Source organism: Ceratosolen solmsi, unplaced genomic scaffold (genome assembly GCF_000503995.2).
Source record: "Ceratosolen solmsi marchali unplaced genomic scaffold, CerSol_1.0 scaffold35, whole genome shotgun sequence".
Classification (NCBI taxonomy): domain Eukaryota; kingdom Metazoa; phylum Arthropoda; class Insecta; order Hymenoptera; family Agaonidae; genus Ceratosolen; species Ceratosolen solmsi.
The window spans coordinates 1,066,097-1,083,059 of NW_011948423.1; the positions used below are offsets into that span (position 1 = coordinate 1,066,097).

At 29.3% G+C, this 16,963-nt stretch overlaps 1 protein-coding gene across 1 annotated transcript in view; it reads left to right on the forward strand.

The window, feature by feature from the left end:
- Positions 1-16,963, forward strand: part of LOC105362104 (uncharacterized) — a 216,218-nt gene that overhangs the window by 154,363 nt on the left and 44,892 nt on the right. The window lies entirely within an intron of this gene.

Below are 16,963 nucleotides of genomic sequence, written 5' to 3' on the forward strand. Positions count from 1 at the left end.
TGCGCGTGTGCGTTCGTGTGCGTGTGAATGCATACGCGCTCGTGTAATTAAAATAATATCGTTTTAAAGTAACAATAATATAGTATTTGTGATATAGTTCAAATTTCATTTTATCAGGATAAAATATTTATTGAAAGTACTGTTAAGATATAATTGTTTTATATATTTTTTAATTCTGCAAATGATTTTAGAATACAAAATAAAAATTTGAAAATATTCTAAATATTCTTTAGCTATCTACGCACATTCATTATAACATAACAATGCTTTCGAAGACTTTATTATATATCGTTAACATATATATATATATATATAACACATATAAAAAACACTTACCACTACATGTGTAATAAAATAGAACTGCATAAAAATAAAAAAATATTTATCGTATAATTTGCAATTAAATCATAGCAATATTCCGAGGAGTAAGTAAATAGTGCATTCATAATTGCAATAATAGACTAAAAATTTACAGAAATGGTGTTGTTATTGAAGATTCTTAATATGAAATGAATACTCTGTTTAAATTTATAACGTTTTAAAGCTGTTTATATTCTCAAATAAATTCTAAACAATTAATGAGAAGCTAATGAAGCTGTAAGCTTTATTTATGTCATAAAAAAGACTTTTTTTTATAAATTATAAAATTAATTAGTAATTTTTGAGCAACATTAAATCTATTATTCTTTATATTCATCATAAAATATCTATAAGCAGTATTTTCCACAATAATTTTTTTAAATATCGAAAGTTTACTATTTTGAAATCAAATCAGCTAAAATTAATTATTAACCTGAATATTACAAGTAGGTTTTAATAATTCTTGTATTCGCTTAGCATATACTTCATTATTTCATAATTCATACTAACATCATTATTAGTTTTAATCATTGTTTAATACAATAGACAATAGTACTACTAAATATATTACTGCCATCTTTATTAGAATCTAATGAATTTTAATATTAAAGAATATTCAATTTTTATTAAAGGCTATATGTATTACACTGAATATTGCATATGTTGGATTATTATTAGATCATTAATTTCATATTTTATGTGTTCATACGTTGACTTAATAATGGAGAATTATAAAAAAATGAAAAAAAATTGTAAAATATAGTCATTATTCACATCATATTACAAAAAGAATTGAACAAAAAATAAGTAAAAATTATTCAATGCAATTATAATTTTTAATTGTCTTATTCATGTGTAAAATAAACAAATAAAATAATGTATATGTTGTTGGATCAATTGATTTCTTAAAATTACGCAAGACAATTAGCGGAAAATCGCGTTCATGCATCAATATAAATAGCAAAATTTTATCAGAATATATTGAAACATACGAGAACGTATTAGAAGTATGAAAAAACTTATGTATACAGACAAATACTCTCAATTAATCCATAATTTTTGAAGCTTTAAATTATCGATATTATTCAAATAAAATATTTTATTAATAAACTACTAATATAGAATTTATAAACGCCATTATTCATAAGTAATCCGAAACGTTAAAAACTATCAATCCAATTATGAATTTATTAAATTTAACGAAAACAGTTACATACAATCATAACATTTGAAATTCTTTTATATCTTATTTCCTATCGCAAGATAATAATTATATATTGAAATAAACAATACCTATTATGAGATACACCGGCCATAAAGTTGATTATTTTATAAATTAAATATTTATCAGACGCTTTTGAAGTGGAAAAGATGTTACATAATATTTTTTTTATAATGTGCAAATTTTAATCTAGCAAAGCTTAATATTTTGTTTTAATTTTAATTTATCTAAATTTTATACCAACATGTTTTTAATTTTTTTTTAATTTTTTTAAATTTCAAGGCTATATAAGTTATATATATTTATAAGTATATGTATGCATTTAAAAAGTAAAAATCAAAAAATAATAATCAAAGGTAATATTAAAATGAAAGATTCAAGTTCAAAAATAATAAAAATTAAAACTAATATAATTTTGTAAAATATTGTGTAAAGCAAAACTTAAACATCATGTAAACACATATAATGAAAAAAATTTACGACAATTATGTACACTAATTCAATATACAGATTTTCATAATTATTGCGTGTAATATAATTATGTGGCATTGATTATACTTCATAATGTAAATGTGTCATTTATTCTTTTTACAGATAATATATACATATATAATGTATGTGTGTATGTGGACGCATGTGTATAAAACACGTTTGTGAAAGCATTCTATACATAAATAAATCATTATTATTTATAATGAAAATTTGTAATTTGATTAAAGCACTTGACAAATTTAACTTATTACAGACGACTGCTCATTCGTAACTTCAAAAGTAATATTAGTTATTATTTGGACAATATTATTAAACATGTTATTATTTTTAATTCAATGCGTGTACCATAACGTTTCAAGCTATAGATGTATTATGAAAAATACTTTTGTTCAGAATCCGTATTCGAATTGAAAATCATAAATCTTGCAATAAAAAGGAAATCAAATAAGTGAATCTTAAATTAATAATTGCAATGAAAACAGTACTTTTGCAGCTTTAAGTTTTCAATAGTTAGTTTTCAAACACTCGCTATAATATAATTAATTAACTTGATACAATGTTAAGCATACTTAAATTCCATTTCAATTAACTTTTGTTTGAATCATTTATAACAAATTAATGAGACATCAGTATCTATAATGATCATTTACAAAAGTGATCGTAATCTATAGATGAAATATGTTTATATTCATTGAAATATGATTTACTTTTCAATGCACTGAAAATATATGTAAAATTTTTATAATAAAATTAGAAATTAATAATTTATTATAAAATATTAAGTAAAAAATTATAATAAATAAAATTATTCGATAATATTATGTTTAATTTTAATTTCCTCTAGAGTAATTAATTTTCAAATAATATGAAACAAGGATTTTGCCGTGTATATTATTTATAATATCGATTATTTGTTCAAGAATAACATGTTTTTCCTTAAAATATTAAGTTACAAAACTCAGATTTTCTACAATAATCCAATGTTTTAAAACCATACATAAACATTCAAGCTAAAGTTAAGAAGAATAAAATTGGTTAATAAAAACTGTGTGAAAGTAGATGTGCAGCGACTTTGGTCAGACACAGTTTCTCATGAAAGTCGGCAGTAATTATATGAAATACACGCGTTGATTCGTCAAGTTTAACTGTATTTGCCACAAATTTTTCCACCTTCGGCCAATTCATTTTATCCCGCCCATTGACCCAACGGCACCCCATTCAAACTACTTCCGGCACATCCATCAATCCCATGTAAATCACTTTTACGCGCTTGCATTTCAAAATGCATTATACGGCTGATCTTCGGCGCGATCCCGTCACTCATTTTTCATCCCTCTCGATTGAGTTAAAAATGAAGAAGCTGATTTGCTGGCGGACTAACACCCAGCCTACATTAATGCACGAGCTCTCGTTGTCCCTCCTTCCTCTCATCCTTCGACCAATGCTCCCCTCCTTCCCTACCGATGCTCGGCCGCCGACCAACATCACGTGCGTCGAACGTACATTATTCCGGCCGTTAGTTGCATTGCATCAGCCGTGACTAAATCTATACAGAGGCGCCAGGCGCGCGAGTGAAAAATTATCGGGCACTCAAGCGCGCGCGAATATATGTTTCATTCGAGGGCAGCCGGCGCGACGACACGATCAGAAGAAAAATTCTGCCCGTCAAGTCGCGCGTAAAATAAAGAACTAGGGACAAGGAAAAAGGACACTCTGTCGTCTAGTCACGCGGCAGCAAGGCATTATATATATGTATATATATATATATATATATATATATATATAAACATCGTTGACCCATTCCACTGAGCCGTCTTTAAAGACTCGACAAGAAGGTCAGTTCTTGATTTCCTCGCTCATCACCTATAGGATAAAAATTAGCAGGTTGGACGGCTGTACTTATAAATGTGCATTTGCAAACAATGCACTTTGTCATATAAGAAAAATGCGCGATGACGCAAAGTGCTTTCCGATCTCATGATCGAGAAAATTCGTTATTTAGAAAAATTGAGTACTAATTTGGGGTTCACTACTCGAATACGTGTATTTTATTACCTCACAGCAAAATATTATTTATATCTTGTAATCTAATGTTAATGTTATTTATATCACGTCTGACTATCTATATAATCGTTTATTAACGTGTCACCTGGTATTTAGATGGTAAATTTATATGGCATGGTACAATTGTTATGCAATGAAATCTTTGAAGAGGAATTATTACAAAATACTCTATTAATAATAGTGTTGTTAAAAATAATATAATAACGATTACTCATGAGTATATTTATTTTACCCAAATAATATATATATATATATATATATATTTTTTTTTTTGTCTTAATTACGTATATTAAACAATTATAAAAATAATATTTATAACTTACTTATTTTGAAATTCAGAATAATATTGAATATTATTTTATAGTTTTACTCCTTTGACCATCTGTTTAGAGTGTATAAAATTTTCTATCACACGTAACGAAGATTTTAGAGAAAATTTTATTATAAAAACATCAACTGATTTCAAACTTCCTTTGAAAAGATTCTTATATTCTAAAATTCTAGTCGCTATAATTTAACAATAATATTAGTCATAAGTTGATTCATAGTTGCTATAATCAGTACTCATTATAAATATATATTTCCAATGAAATTTTATCATTTATTTTCTAAATTTATGTAAATAAATAATTTAATTATTTACTGGACTTTTAAATATTACTTAAACTTAATTCGATGTGTATACTCTATATTAAATTTCAATATCAAATACAACTGCTGTTTTCAATTTCATGAACCATCGAATCCAAAATGTGGTCTCGTCATGGATCTCACAAATGTTACGATTAAATGCGAACTACCCTAGAACGCCAATTTAGCGTATCCCGGAGCAAAATGAATATTGTCAAATGCACGCGAAATAAAGTATATACATTAATGCAAGAAAAATAAGACCATTTTATTAAAAGCTAACACTGTGCTCGTCACGGCTGACTGATCAAAATTGTACCATTTACGCCTGATCACGAATTCTCGCTTTCAAATCGGCAATATGAATCGCTGGTTTATACATGATGTCCGCTTAATAAGACCGACAGTTTACGTGTAATCCAGTTTTTACATGCTATGATTTTTTTAAATATTATAATATCAACTGCCAACAGCATAAACATGATGTATTGTTAAAGGCATATTTTAACCATTAATATCAATGGAGATATAATCCATACGCATAGTTTCTAAAATACTTTTCCTAATTATATATGACCTAAGATCATTCATTTTATTACTCGGAAAATTAGAATTTTTCAACATTATTATTGTACATAACAACAGAAACAATTATTATTGTAGATAATAATTGATCACCCTGAATATTCTTTGGATTCACTTTATATCATAATTTTATATGCATAATTGTGTTTTTACTTGCACAATTTAAATGCTCTTTTAATATTTTTAAATTTTTCAAATAACCTATCTTATTATACGTGTTACTTAAAATTCAAACATTATTCCTGTTATTTTTATTCCATATAAGCGTATTATATGTATTCAGGACTATTATAAGAGCACAGATTTTAGTCAGTTACTAGTTTGTCTTATCGTCACGATCAATCATCATGAACATAAATAATGCCAACGAGATTAATATTGGGTTGAAGGAGACAAACACTGTATTTTCTGACTTTAATAGCTTACCAACATTTTTGTTTTATAGTTTGCTTTAATTTTATCCCGAATAATTATTCAAATTATCAGACATTTCAATTGAAATATAAATTATAATAACAATATATTAATAATATAATATAATATAATATAAGAACATAAAGAAAGATAATATAAAAATAAAATAAAAACATATTTTCATAAAATATGATTAAATATGATAAATATGTATAATAATTATGTAATTTATTATAATAACAATAGAATAATTCCATTAAAATTTATTGAAAATTTTCTTCCTTATTATCAAAATCATTCAACTTTTTCAAATATATGCGTTTCTTGATTTCTATAATATTACAATCATTTGCACACACTAATGCTTGAATAACTTTATTTAAATTTTACATTTACTTCCTTTGTTATTGAAAATTTCACATTCGATTCCAAAACTAAATTTAATATTAAATTGATATATCAATCAAGCTTCATTCTAAATAATTTGGATCTATTTATTTTTATTCATAGTTCCATAATGCCACTAAATGATAATCTCATATTATTCAATGAACTTATATTAACATATTTATATTGCATTTAATCTTTACCTTATAGTTTATATTAGAATTAATACTATGATATTTCCATTTCCTTTAATAATTTATTATATGTATATTAAATCTATAAAGTATGAAAATTAATTTTGCAACGTATGCCATTATGGTAAAATTATTTATGATCTCTAATACATCCTTAAAATTAGTCCCTTCTACAGTTAACGATAGTAAATTTATCAATTACATTATATTAATAGCAGTATGCCAACAATTAAAATAATTTTTCCATTAATGAAATTGCTTCATGGAGGTGTTCTAATAGAATTATCGATCTCGAGACGTAATAAATTTTATCTGATCTTAGACTTCTGTCGATTAAATTTTTACCAATTTCATATACAAAGATCATATTCAAAAATAAATTAAGAATGTATATATTATGTATATATGTTATAATAATTATGTTATAATATAATAATTATGTATATATCCTTCATTATTTCTACTAATAGAATATATCTAATTCATATTGATTTTTATTACGTTTTTTTTTATTTACAAAATGCAACAAATAAATCGGAGTTGTACTCGATATGATAAAAATATAATTTCTGGAATATTTATTTGACATATTTTGTCTTACCGCATTCCGTGCTTACTATGCTAATTTTTAAAACTTCCGTTATCAGATACAATTTTTAATTATAACTTAAAAATATTACATAATTATTCTTAAAATAATATTTCTATTTTTTGAAAACAAAAATTAATTACTTTATTAATTTCAAATTTATTCAAATTCTCGCCATTTCTACGACACAAAAGAAATAATAAGCCGTAATTTAATTATTTTATTGCAGCATCAATAATATAGATGGATTTCGAAATTTCATAAAATCCTTTTTTTAATATCAATTAATTGTTGTATGAAAAAAATTCCGATGTTAGAAATGTCTAAGTAAATAACAATTATTATACGTAAGTTTTTTTCTCAATACTATTATACTATAGCTGTTTTATACTCCAATTTCATTGTATGTTTGCATTATTTTCAAGCTTCAGAAAAGTTTAATAAAACTGTATCTTTCACTATTTAAATAATGTGCTTAGAATTTCAATTTTCAACTGCTGATATATTTTTGTTACATTTTAATCTTTAATAATTAATTCATCTTTTCGTAAGATGTCTTTGCTGTTTCTGTAATATATTTTTTATCATATAACTCATATATATATAAAAATTAGTTATTAATATCAATCAGGATCTAGCTTTGTCGAAAAATTTAATTAATTGTATCTTTTTGCGCATTCATTTTATTACATTTTACGATAAAATATGGAATATCCTAAAAATTTAATGCTTATATAGTAATAGTATTTTCCTGCATATTTCACAACAAATATTGTACAAATATCACTTCTTTTTATTTATCTGACTCGCCTTTACGATTGATAAGTATTTTTTTTATGCATACATCGTATGATTAATTATTGGAAATCTATATTACGGGATATAGTGAATTTACCATTGATCATGATTTATATCTCGTTGGTAATGATTACAATTCTACGAGGACAAGAAGGATATACTTTTTTATAACAAATCTTATAAGAAAAACATACACTCAATATCATTATTATTCTTTTAATCCTAATAATTTATTCCAAAATCGTAATTACGATTGATATTTCAAAAAACAACCTCAAATGCTTAACTTAACTGTCCATAAATTTAGCCGTAAATAGCATGGCCAACTGGTGGTAGCAAATTCATTATGCAACAGACTGTAATTAACCAAGGATATCTATATTTAAGTGTACTTTAAACGCTTTCACTTATTTTGTTAAGTATGTTTGCACATTTGTTATTCGAAACTTTTTTCTTTAAATTGATCGATACGAGTAGATTGTAACTTAAATTTAAATAAAAAATCACTATTTTTATCGCTATGTAAAGCCGTATAAGAAGAAAAATCTTTAAGATCTACAAATAAGACGTCATTAAAAGAAAATTAACATTTTTTATTTGATAAATTTCCAATTACTCAATATCCACCTTACTGAAATTATTGTTTATTCAAATATCATCGTTTATTTTTATATTATCTCTTATCCTTCGTAGTTTTGTTAATATGAGATTACAAATTTTATAATTTTATATTTTTACAAAATCGTAAGCTTTAGGTATTATAAATATTTATAATTCGTACAGTAGCCTCTGCTTTACATGCCATTATTATTATTATTATTAAATTATGATCCAGAAATTATATATATACATATATATATATATATATATATATATATTTAAATAAAGTTATATTAAATAAATAATAATAAAGTACAATATTATGAATAAGTATAATTAAAATATAATGTGTAAACTTATTTGTTCATCGTGCCATTTATTTAATTATCTACAATTTATATAATAATGCAATACGTTATCGATTTTATATTTTAGATGAAACAAAAACTTCTTATCTGATCTATATATCCATGAAAAAATAAGATAAAAATAAGCGTATTCTTTATAAAAAATATTTCAGTATTTAAGTAAAGTAAGGGTGTTCTATTTTATTACTAAGATATCCTTAATTTTCATCTTCTTTATTTTTTTATCTATCTAAGTGGTTTGGTGGTAAAATATTTTACAGAAACTTACACAAATACTTATATCTATCTACAAGACTATTACTTAGGAGTGTAGCATGTTCTCACCTACGGCTGATTTCCATTGGCTATTCGTCGTATCTGAGCGGAAAATCTTTTATCAGTGTCCCGAAACATACTGCTAAGCCGTGATATATCAAACAGGTTTACTAAGTAATATATTACATTTTTGACATATATATTTTTAAAATACACATTAACATTTATAACCTTCCAAATATTAAACATTGATTAGATTTATATCATGGATTTAAGCTTTATTTTGTTATAGAATTTTTTTTTTTAATTTATTTATTTTGATATATTATCACATTTCGTTGTATTATTTATTATAGTTTATCCAGATAAATGTTGAAACATTAAAAAAAAAATAAATAAAATTGCTATTTTCACAAGCTTATTATCAATTATCATTCCTATTATTTTCTGATATTATTTTTGTATACCAACTGAATAAAAAAAAGAAAGTATTTTTCGTCATTCTAATAATTTTATAGTGTTTCGGGCTTGCAGTTAACATATTGTAAATGAATTGTCCAGTAAAATAGGTAGTAACAAATTTTGGAAAAATCAACATTTAATGTAGTTATTCTTTCTCTAGTTTGATAACGCCGTGTGGTAAAATTGCATTTTTAATAATTATTGAACGCATAATAGCATTATGAATGCATTTCAAAATTAATTGAGCAATTTGAATAATGTGATTGAATTATAACTTAATTAAATTATTATAATAATTAAATATATTAATGAATTTTGTAATATTTAAATTTATTTTATGGCCTCCTCTGAATAATGTCTGAAAGTATCTATCAAACAAATTGGTCTGAAAGTTAGTTTTCTCAAGTTTGATACAAAAATTTACGAATATTTACATAAAGTAAAATTATCTGTACTCGATTAAAATTAAATTAACTATTAAGATAAACTTTGAATTGCAAGTTTGATAAAACTTTTTAACCATTTTTAAAATATTCTTGAATTTTAGCCTTCTCTCTATGCATACTATTAATTTATGGAAGTTTTATAAAAATCGGAGAAATTTCTTATCAATGGAAATTATTTCAAGTTCATTAGCATAAATCCATATCAAGTTTCAGGATAATATTTTAATCCGCATATCGTAATTTTGTTTTCATACATTAAAGCAGATTGATATTTCTAAGAATACACTTCAAAAATCTACCGCTGACTTTCTGTTTGATTTCATAATAAAAAAAAGCTCTTCATTAGCACTGTGCCAATATGTACGGTGATATGACCGTGGCAATCCACCATCTTGCAAATAAGAAGAAGAAACTCGTTAATTCGCTTAAGAGGATTCAATTATATAAATTTTCCGAGGATTTCTGATCTAGATTAATGAAATTTTCCTTGTTCTCGCCGGAAAGTCGATCATGAACCGTCTTCCTGCTCAGATCTTTCTACTTTCTTAATTTAAGACTGATCTTTCGACTATAGATGGAAATGAAAGTAGAACAGAATAAAAAAATATGTATTATATTTTAGTCAAGGATAATTGTATTGTTCAATGGTTACGTATCGGCAAATTTTAATAAAACACTTTTAACTGGAATATACATCACACCAAATAGTATTTTAAAAATAATTCTGGAAATATAGACTCTGAATTTCAAATTCTATTTTAATTCATTAATAGAACATTGGAAAGACATATGAAATATATATATATAATATCATTTATTATATTATGGTGAAATATATATATAATATCATTTATTATATTAATTTAATTAATTCAACGTTTTTAGAGTATTCAATTTTAAATTAACGTACGTTAAACGGTACTTTTAAGTATACAAAAGTATCAGTGTCTAGTAAAAATATGAAAAAACGTCCATATTTTATTATTACAAATATTAATGAAATGTATATTTATTTCTAGGTATACGCAACCATTGTATTGTAAAAATAGTTTAAAAATGCTTAGTGACATTGCAGTCAGTTTATGATTTTTTACACTTCTTCTCTTTATTTCATGGGCTAAAATTACACTTTTTAAGAGGTAAATAGTAAATATTTCTCAATAAAGTTCCAATATTTTGTGTTCAATATTATGTAAAATAATTCATTAAGTAAGATAATTTATAATTTATATTTTCATTCCGAAAAATATTTGCCGAGTAATTTTAGTAATGAAGCTATTAACTGAATTACTTGCGGCCAAGATTTTCTTCTTTTCAATTCATTAAGCTGTCTCTTCGCATACGAAGTATAAGGTAATTTAGGTTTCCATAAATTTGGTAACAGCGCCTCTTACAAACGCAACAGTTCCTATATCTACCCCGTGATACCCAAATCGCACGGGTAAGAATAATTACCAATTAAGGTTGGTGCACAATTAGCGCGATCGAAGCAATCAACAATAAAAAACCTTATAAATACGAGGGGCAAGGATTTAGTCGTTTTGCGGGTCTCCTTAGCAGTTTAACCCTGCGGGCGTTTCGGCATTTATCTTGTTACTCACACTCGTCTACGCTAAAACAGAGTACCATGGCAAAATGTTGGCGTGGATCTAGAAACTTTATGTGGGCTAGCCCCGTGCAGGCTATGTACAAGGGACCAAAACTGAGACAAAGATGGGCTTAAAACAACCGTGATGAGAGAGCGGGAGAGGCGAGGGGGAGCGAGTGAGCGAGTTAGCGTCTGAAACACGCCAAACAAACGAGGGAAATTATCCGTGGTGCCCGAAGTAATAACGCTTGAGAGAACGCCACGCGGCAAGAGTCACGATGCGAAATTATAAATTGTTGGTGCATAGTTGCAATTGTTCGGGAGCCGGGCGGCAGCGGCGAGGGTGGCGGCGGCAACGCTTAAAGCCAACGAAAGCGCGTTTGCGCTCATGGTTCGCGGCTCTTTTGGACGTTGGCTTTCCACTTCTAAGCGTGTGTATATATGGATATAATGTGTGCGTGCGTTCGCGTATAACATCTGTGGATATATGTAGCTACTGTTGCGCCACACAATTAGGATTGAAGGACATGCGGACACAATTGTTTGGTGGTTGGATCGAAGCTAGAGAACTGTAGAGGCCGGATTAATAGGAGCAGTGCACGTAGGCTTGCTATAACGATAAGGTTGTTTCTTTTAATTGCGAGACAGCAAGAGCGACGAATTTTTTAAATATTTCACATGCGTGGTACCGAATTCGATTTAATCTCTTGGCGTTAGAATTTAACCGAGAATGAATTTCACATTTAATCACATGACAAACATACATTCATATATACGCATGTATGTGTTTTAAATAAATGATTATTATAAATGCAGTGGAATATAACTCGTTATTATTAAATAAAAGTTGGCGAGGCCTGTGTGGATGGTATTTCAATGCATGAATTATTTCGATTTAATTTTTAATATGCACTCACGATTACTATTATTACTCAATCATTACTACCGTACTACTTTTAAAGTGCTATCATTTTTAACGTTCAAACTATAGACGCATGTTTAACTTTATCAATTTCGAAATATTATTGTATTACGATAATTGTCAAATTTATGAAATATCAAATATTTTTGTGACGTAGTCGCATTATTATAGCAAACGAGACAGGCCCATATTAACTTTATCAACTACGTCAATCTGCAAATCTGTAGTATCATTAATCTCATTTATGACATTTATGATGAAAGTAATTTCCGGACTCAATGTGCTTCTATTACCAGGGAACTCGTTGTAACTAAATAGAGTAGCTTTTGCGTAAAATATATACAAATACGTTTCAGTCAATATCTGAAATGTATAATAAAGGTACCATTCAGCGCGTTCAAAATTCAAAACTAAATTCTGCAAAATTTAAAACTAGTTATCATTTCCCCTGAAGAAAAATACTTTAATAAATAGTATTTGTTTTAAATTATAAAAAATAAATCTAATAATATATAGTAATAAATGAATTATTAATTCATTTATACAACTTAGTTTTTACAAAGTTATTAATTTTTTTTTCATTAGAAATTAAATTATAAAGTGAAAAAAAAATATTTTTAAACAAAATTCGAATATTCGAAAGGAATATATTTTGTAAAATATTTTTTTAAAAAGCCGTATTTATAATATATGATATTATTTTTTGTGAATTTCAAGTTTAAGTAAAAAAATGTTTAAATAAATTAACGTGCACGATAACGCCACTTTATAATTTTGTTCCTATAAAAATAAATAAAAAATACATATTTTTGTTCTTTTGTTAAAATATAAAAAATATTGTTGAATTAACTATTATGTTTTATCATCGATACAATTTTTATTATCATCAAAACAATAATCATGGGCGTATAACGTAATCATTGATACTTGAAGGCACTGTCCATGATTTTAAATGCTGTTTTAAATAATATTTTATAAATTTTTGTTACCATCATAAAACATGTCTAATTTAAATATTATAAATTTTATGATTAAGCTGCGTTGAGAGGATTGCAAATTGAATGTTTGTGAAATTATAGTTAATCAATTTAATGAGAAATAGTATTAATATTGAATAGCTTTTTAAGGACAATAACTTAATCGTATGCGGTTGATAAAGTTTTAGAAATAACATATGTCAGATATGTGCTAGATGTTTTATTATTTCAAATCAACAATTTATATTTATATTATAAGCTTTGTAGCTTATGTTCTGACATGGAGAAATGATCGAAGTACCTTTTCGAAACGACACTGGTAATGCGATCCTTACGATTAAAATTAAAATAGCTTTTATTATTAAATATCTCAGTGCTTGAAATGTTAAGTGTTAAAATTGTTACTTTACTGCCTCATAACCAGTCATTTAAGTTTAAACTTTAATTTTGTTAAGAAGCGACAATTTTTATTTAAAACACTTTAATCGTATATATTACATTTGTTTTATTCGGCATAAATACATTTACGACGTTTATGTACGACTGCAAGTTTATTATATACTTATACCGACTTCCAAACGCTGGGGTAAAGTGACATTAACTTTAATAATCACGCAACAATGACATTTAATTCGAAAAATATGCGATTAAATTGAGCGAAAATTAATTAATTTGCAAAATAACATTTGCTGCAGCCTTTTAATTTAAAGCCATTATTATATGATTTAACATTTACAATATATTCGTTAAAGCAAAAATGCATTAATTTGACAAATTACAATTAACTCGCCGTTGCACGAATGAAGGAGGGCGGTACACCACCCAGCAACGCACAACCCACATGCACAATCACACACGCCTATACTCGCACGCATTTTTCCAACAAACTTGCTCGCAAATGAGTGAGGAGGTGAGAGGGGACTTGAGAAGAAAAAGGCAAACAAAAGTTACGACGAGAATCGTAATAATTCCCCCACGAAAGCCACGTAGGCGGCAAAGTGGAAAGCCGACGACCTTAAACATATGAAGAGGCGCAGAGAACGCACCCCCGCCAAATCAACCGTGAAATTTGATATTTCACAAACTCGTCCATTATAATAAAATATTCATCGGTGCAATCGAAGGTTAATTCAAAACGAGCCACGGAGGTCGACCCCGATCCTTCAAAATCCTCTCGCGCTGCACGCGGTCGCATGTGTCACGAGTCACGAATCACGAATCATGAGTCACTTGTCACAAGTCAAGAGTCACGATAACGAATCAAGAGTCACCGCGGCCTTTTGCACACGCAGCGAGGCCGGTGATACTAATGGCCTCGTACTGTTGCCTGTACATTTGTAAATCCCACGTCTTGCCACAACGAAATTGTAACTGCTGTGCCCGCGGGGTTAATGCACCCCTGGCGCACATTACCACGAGGAATACTCGCGAAAAGACGACTACGGGAGTGGTGGTGAGGTTAGTCATATAGGGAGAGGGCAGGTTGGTGGAAGAGGCTGCAAACTGTTCGGCACAAGGAGAGATAAGAAGGGACCGTTAAGTGCGATTTCTTTCCGAAGATTTAGTGAACGATACGGGTTCGTTTTTTTCAAGTTGGTCACTTGCTCACCTATCCCCCCCCCTTCTTCACTCCTGCTCACCAACCATCAATTACTAGTCTCACCCACCGCGCTGTACTGTGCTTCCTGTTTTGTTTTCACCGTAGCGCCGACGTTCAGTGTTTAATAACTCCCCTTTTATATCCCGATTGATGTCGATAGGCGAGCGAGAGGGTGCGATTAATCCAAGGATGCTGGTGAATCGATTAATCGAGGCCCGTGAAAGTCGTCTCGATTTTCATAAAAGATTAGGTAATATCGAGATTGGCCTCCGGCTGGCACGATAATTTAATTCTTTATTCGAGTTTGTCATCCTATCACTTCGAATCATTCAAGACTCGACGAAGCTAAGCAAAACTGGGCGTAGCTGAGCGGAATGTAATTTTGGATTACGTTCCTCTATTTTCAAAGAAATTCTAAATCTGCATGCATACAGAGAGGATTTTAATATTTTACCTTCTTTTTATAATATTTTGTTCCGAGATAAAACTGTCGATTTTTCCATTTTTACTTCTCTTCGTTATAGGCATCCCCCCTAAGGTCCTAATGTATTATTTACGAATATTTTTAAAGAAGACTTTTGAGGCTCAGTAGGGATGAGGCTAATGTCGTAAGGATAAGAATGGCCATGACTCTTCTTCCGCTACGAATAACGAAACGCGCATTCGCAAGTGCACAAACCGAAGCAGGGGTCACTCGATTGTCCAATACTTTGCGAAGTTCGGGCGCACGGCCGCGAATGGTTGAATTATCAAACGGCACTTTCCTTTCCATCTGAGCTACAATATACAGCATCGCTAACCCCAGGCGCAACGGCTTTCGCCAAGTTTTGCAAACTCTCGATTTACCTTACCGGGGGCACTTAATCCAAGAGCATCGCCGGCGCATCCGTCCAAGTCCGAACGCTCTTCGTAAGCGTCGCTTGGAGCCATCGGCCACGACAAGGAACGATGACGTCCGTGTGGCTATCCCGTTTTCGAGACCTAGAAGCTTTCCAGAGAGAAATTATAGACGATATCCGCAGCGTCGGATCAACGTACATTCGCCCACACTGAGCACTGCAGAAAGAGTCATAGCATTCCATTTTCTCGCGGAGAGATCAACTCGCCCGACCGGGGAGGGTTTCACGAAAAGGTCACCTTAACGAGGCGCCTTTTCTCAACATCTCCACGGTTTCGGAGCCCGGGCGCGGAAGAAATAGATGTTCCGCATGAGAGATGCCTCCGGTAACATCGAGCGCTCCGCGCGGAGCTCACAAGGCCATTGGCCATGGTCGCTCTTATTTATCGGACAGCTTCATCCGCCGAAAAGCCAGTGTTCAGTGTATGGGCGCAGGGAGCCCCAATCCGACGTTTTAAATCACAAGCCAAATTTTTGGAAAGTCTATTTCGTATCTCCATCACCGGCGATCCATATTAGGGGCTCATTAGGGCACATCCTTCCTTCCGGATTTAAGCCGTAATACTGCCGATTTCGCTAAAGTTAGGATAATTCCAAGTTAGATATTTAAATTTATAAGGGGCACTTACGCCGCTAGGAGTGACGATAAAAAGAACATTATGGCAGCGTACAGCCGGAAGATGCTTTAAACTTCGGGATACGAGCGCCGGTTTCTTCGTGAAATAAATTCCTATTAATTGTACGTGAAATAAGTTCGTTGGGTGCACGGAGCGAATTGATTCGGTTTTTTATGCGCAAACGTGACGCTAATATCAATTCGTACGATACGAATTGTGTATAAATATAGCAGGTCGTAATATTAGTAAATTATGGGGTTAATCTATAAAAAGGGTGGAGGAAAGATCGAGTGTGCGCGGGTAGCAGGAACAAAGCCCGAGTAAAAACAATGTCCAGTAAGAATATTTTATTACATTAATCTTGCTGCACTTTACACGTAATAATGGAGCTTTATTTTATTCGGTCATACTTTTATAAATTAAAATTTCACATTGTTTAAATGCATTTTCATTATCCAACTAATATGGCCGAGAAAGGAGCGGGGGGGGGGGGGG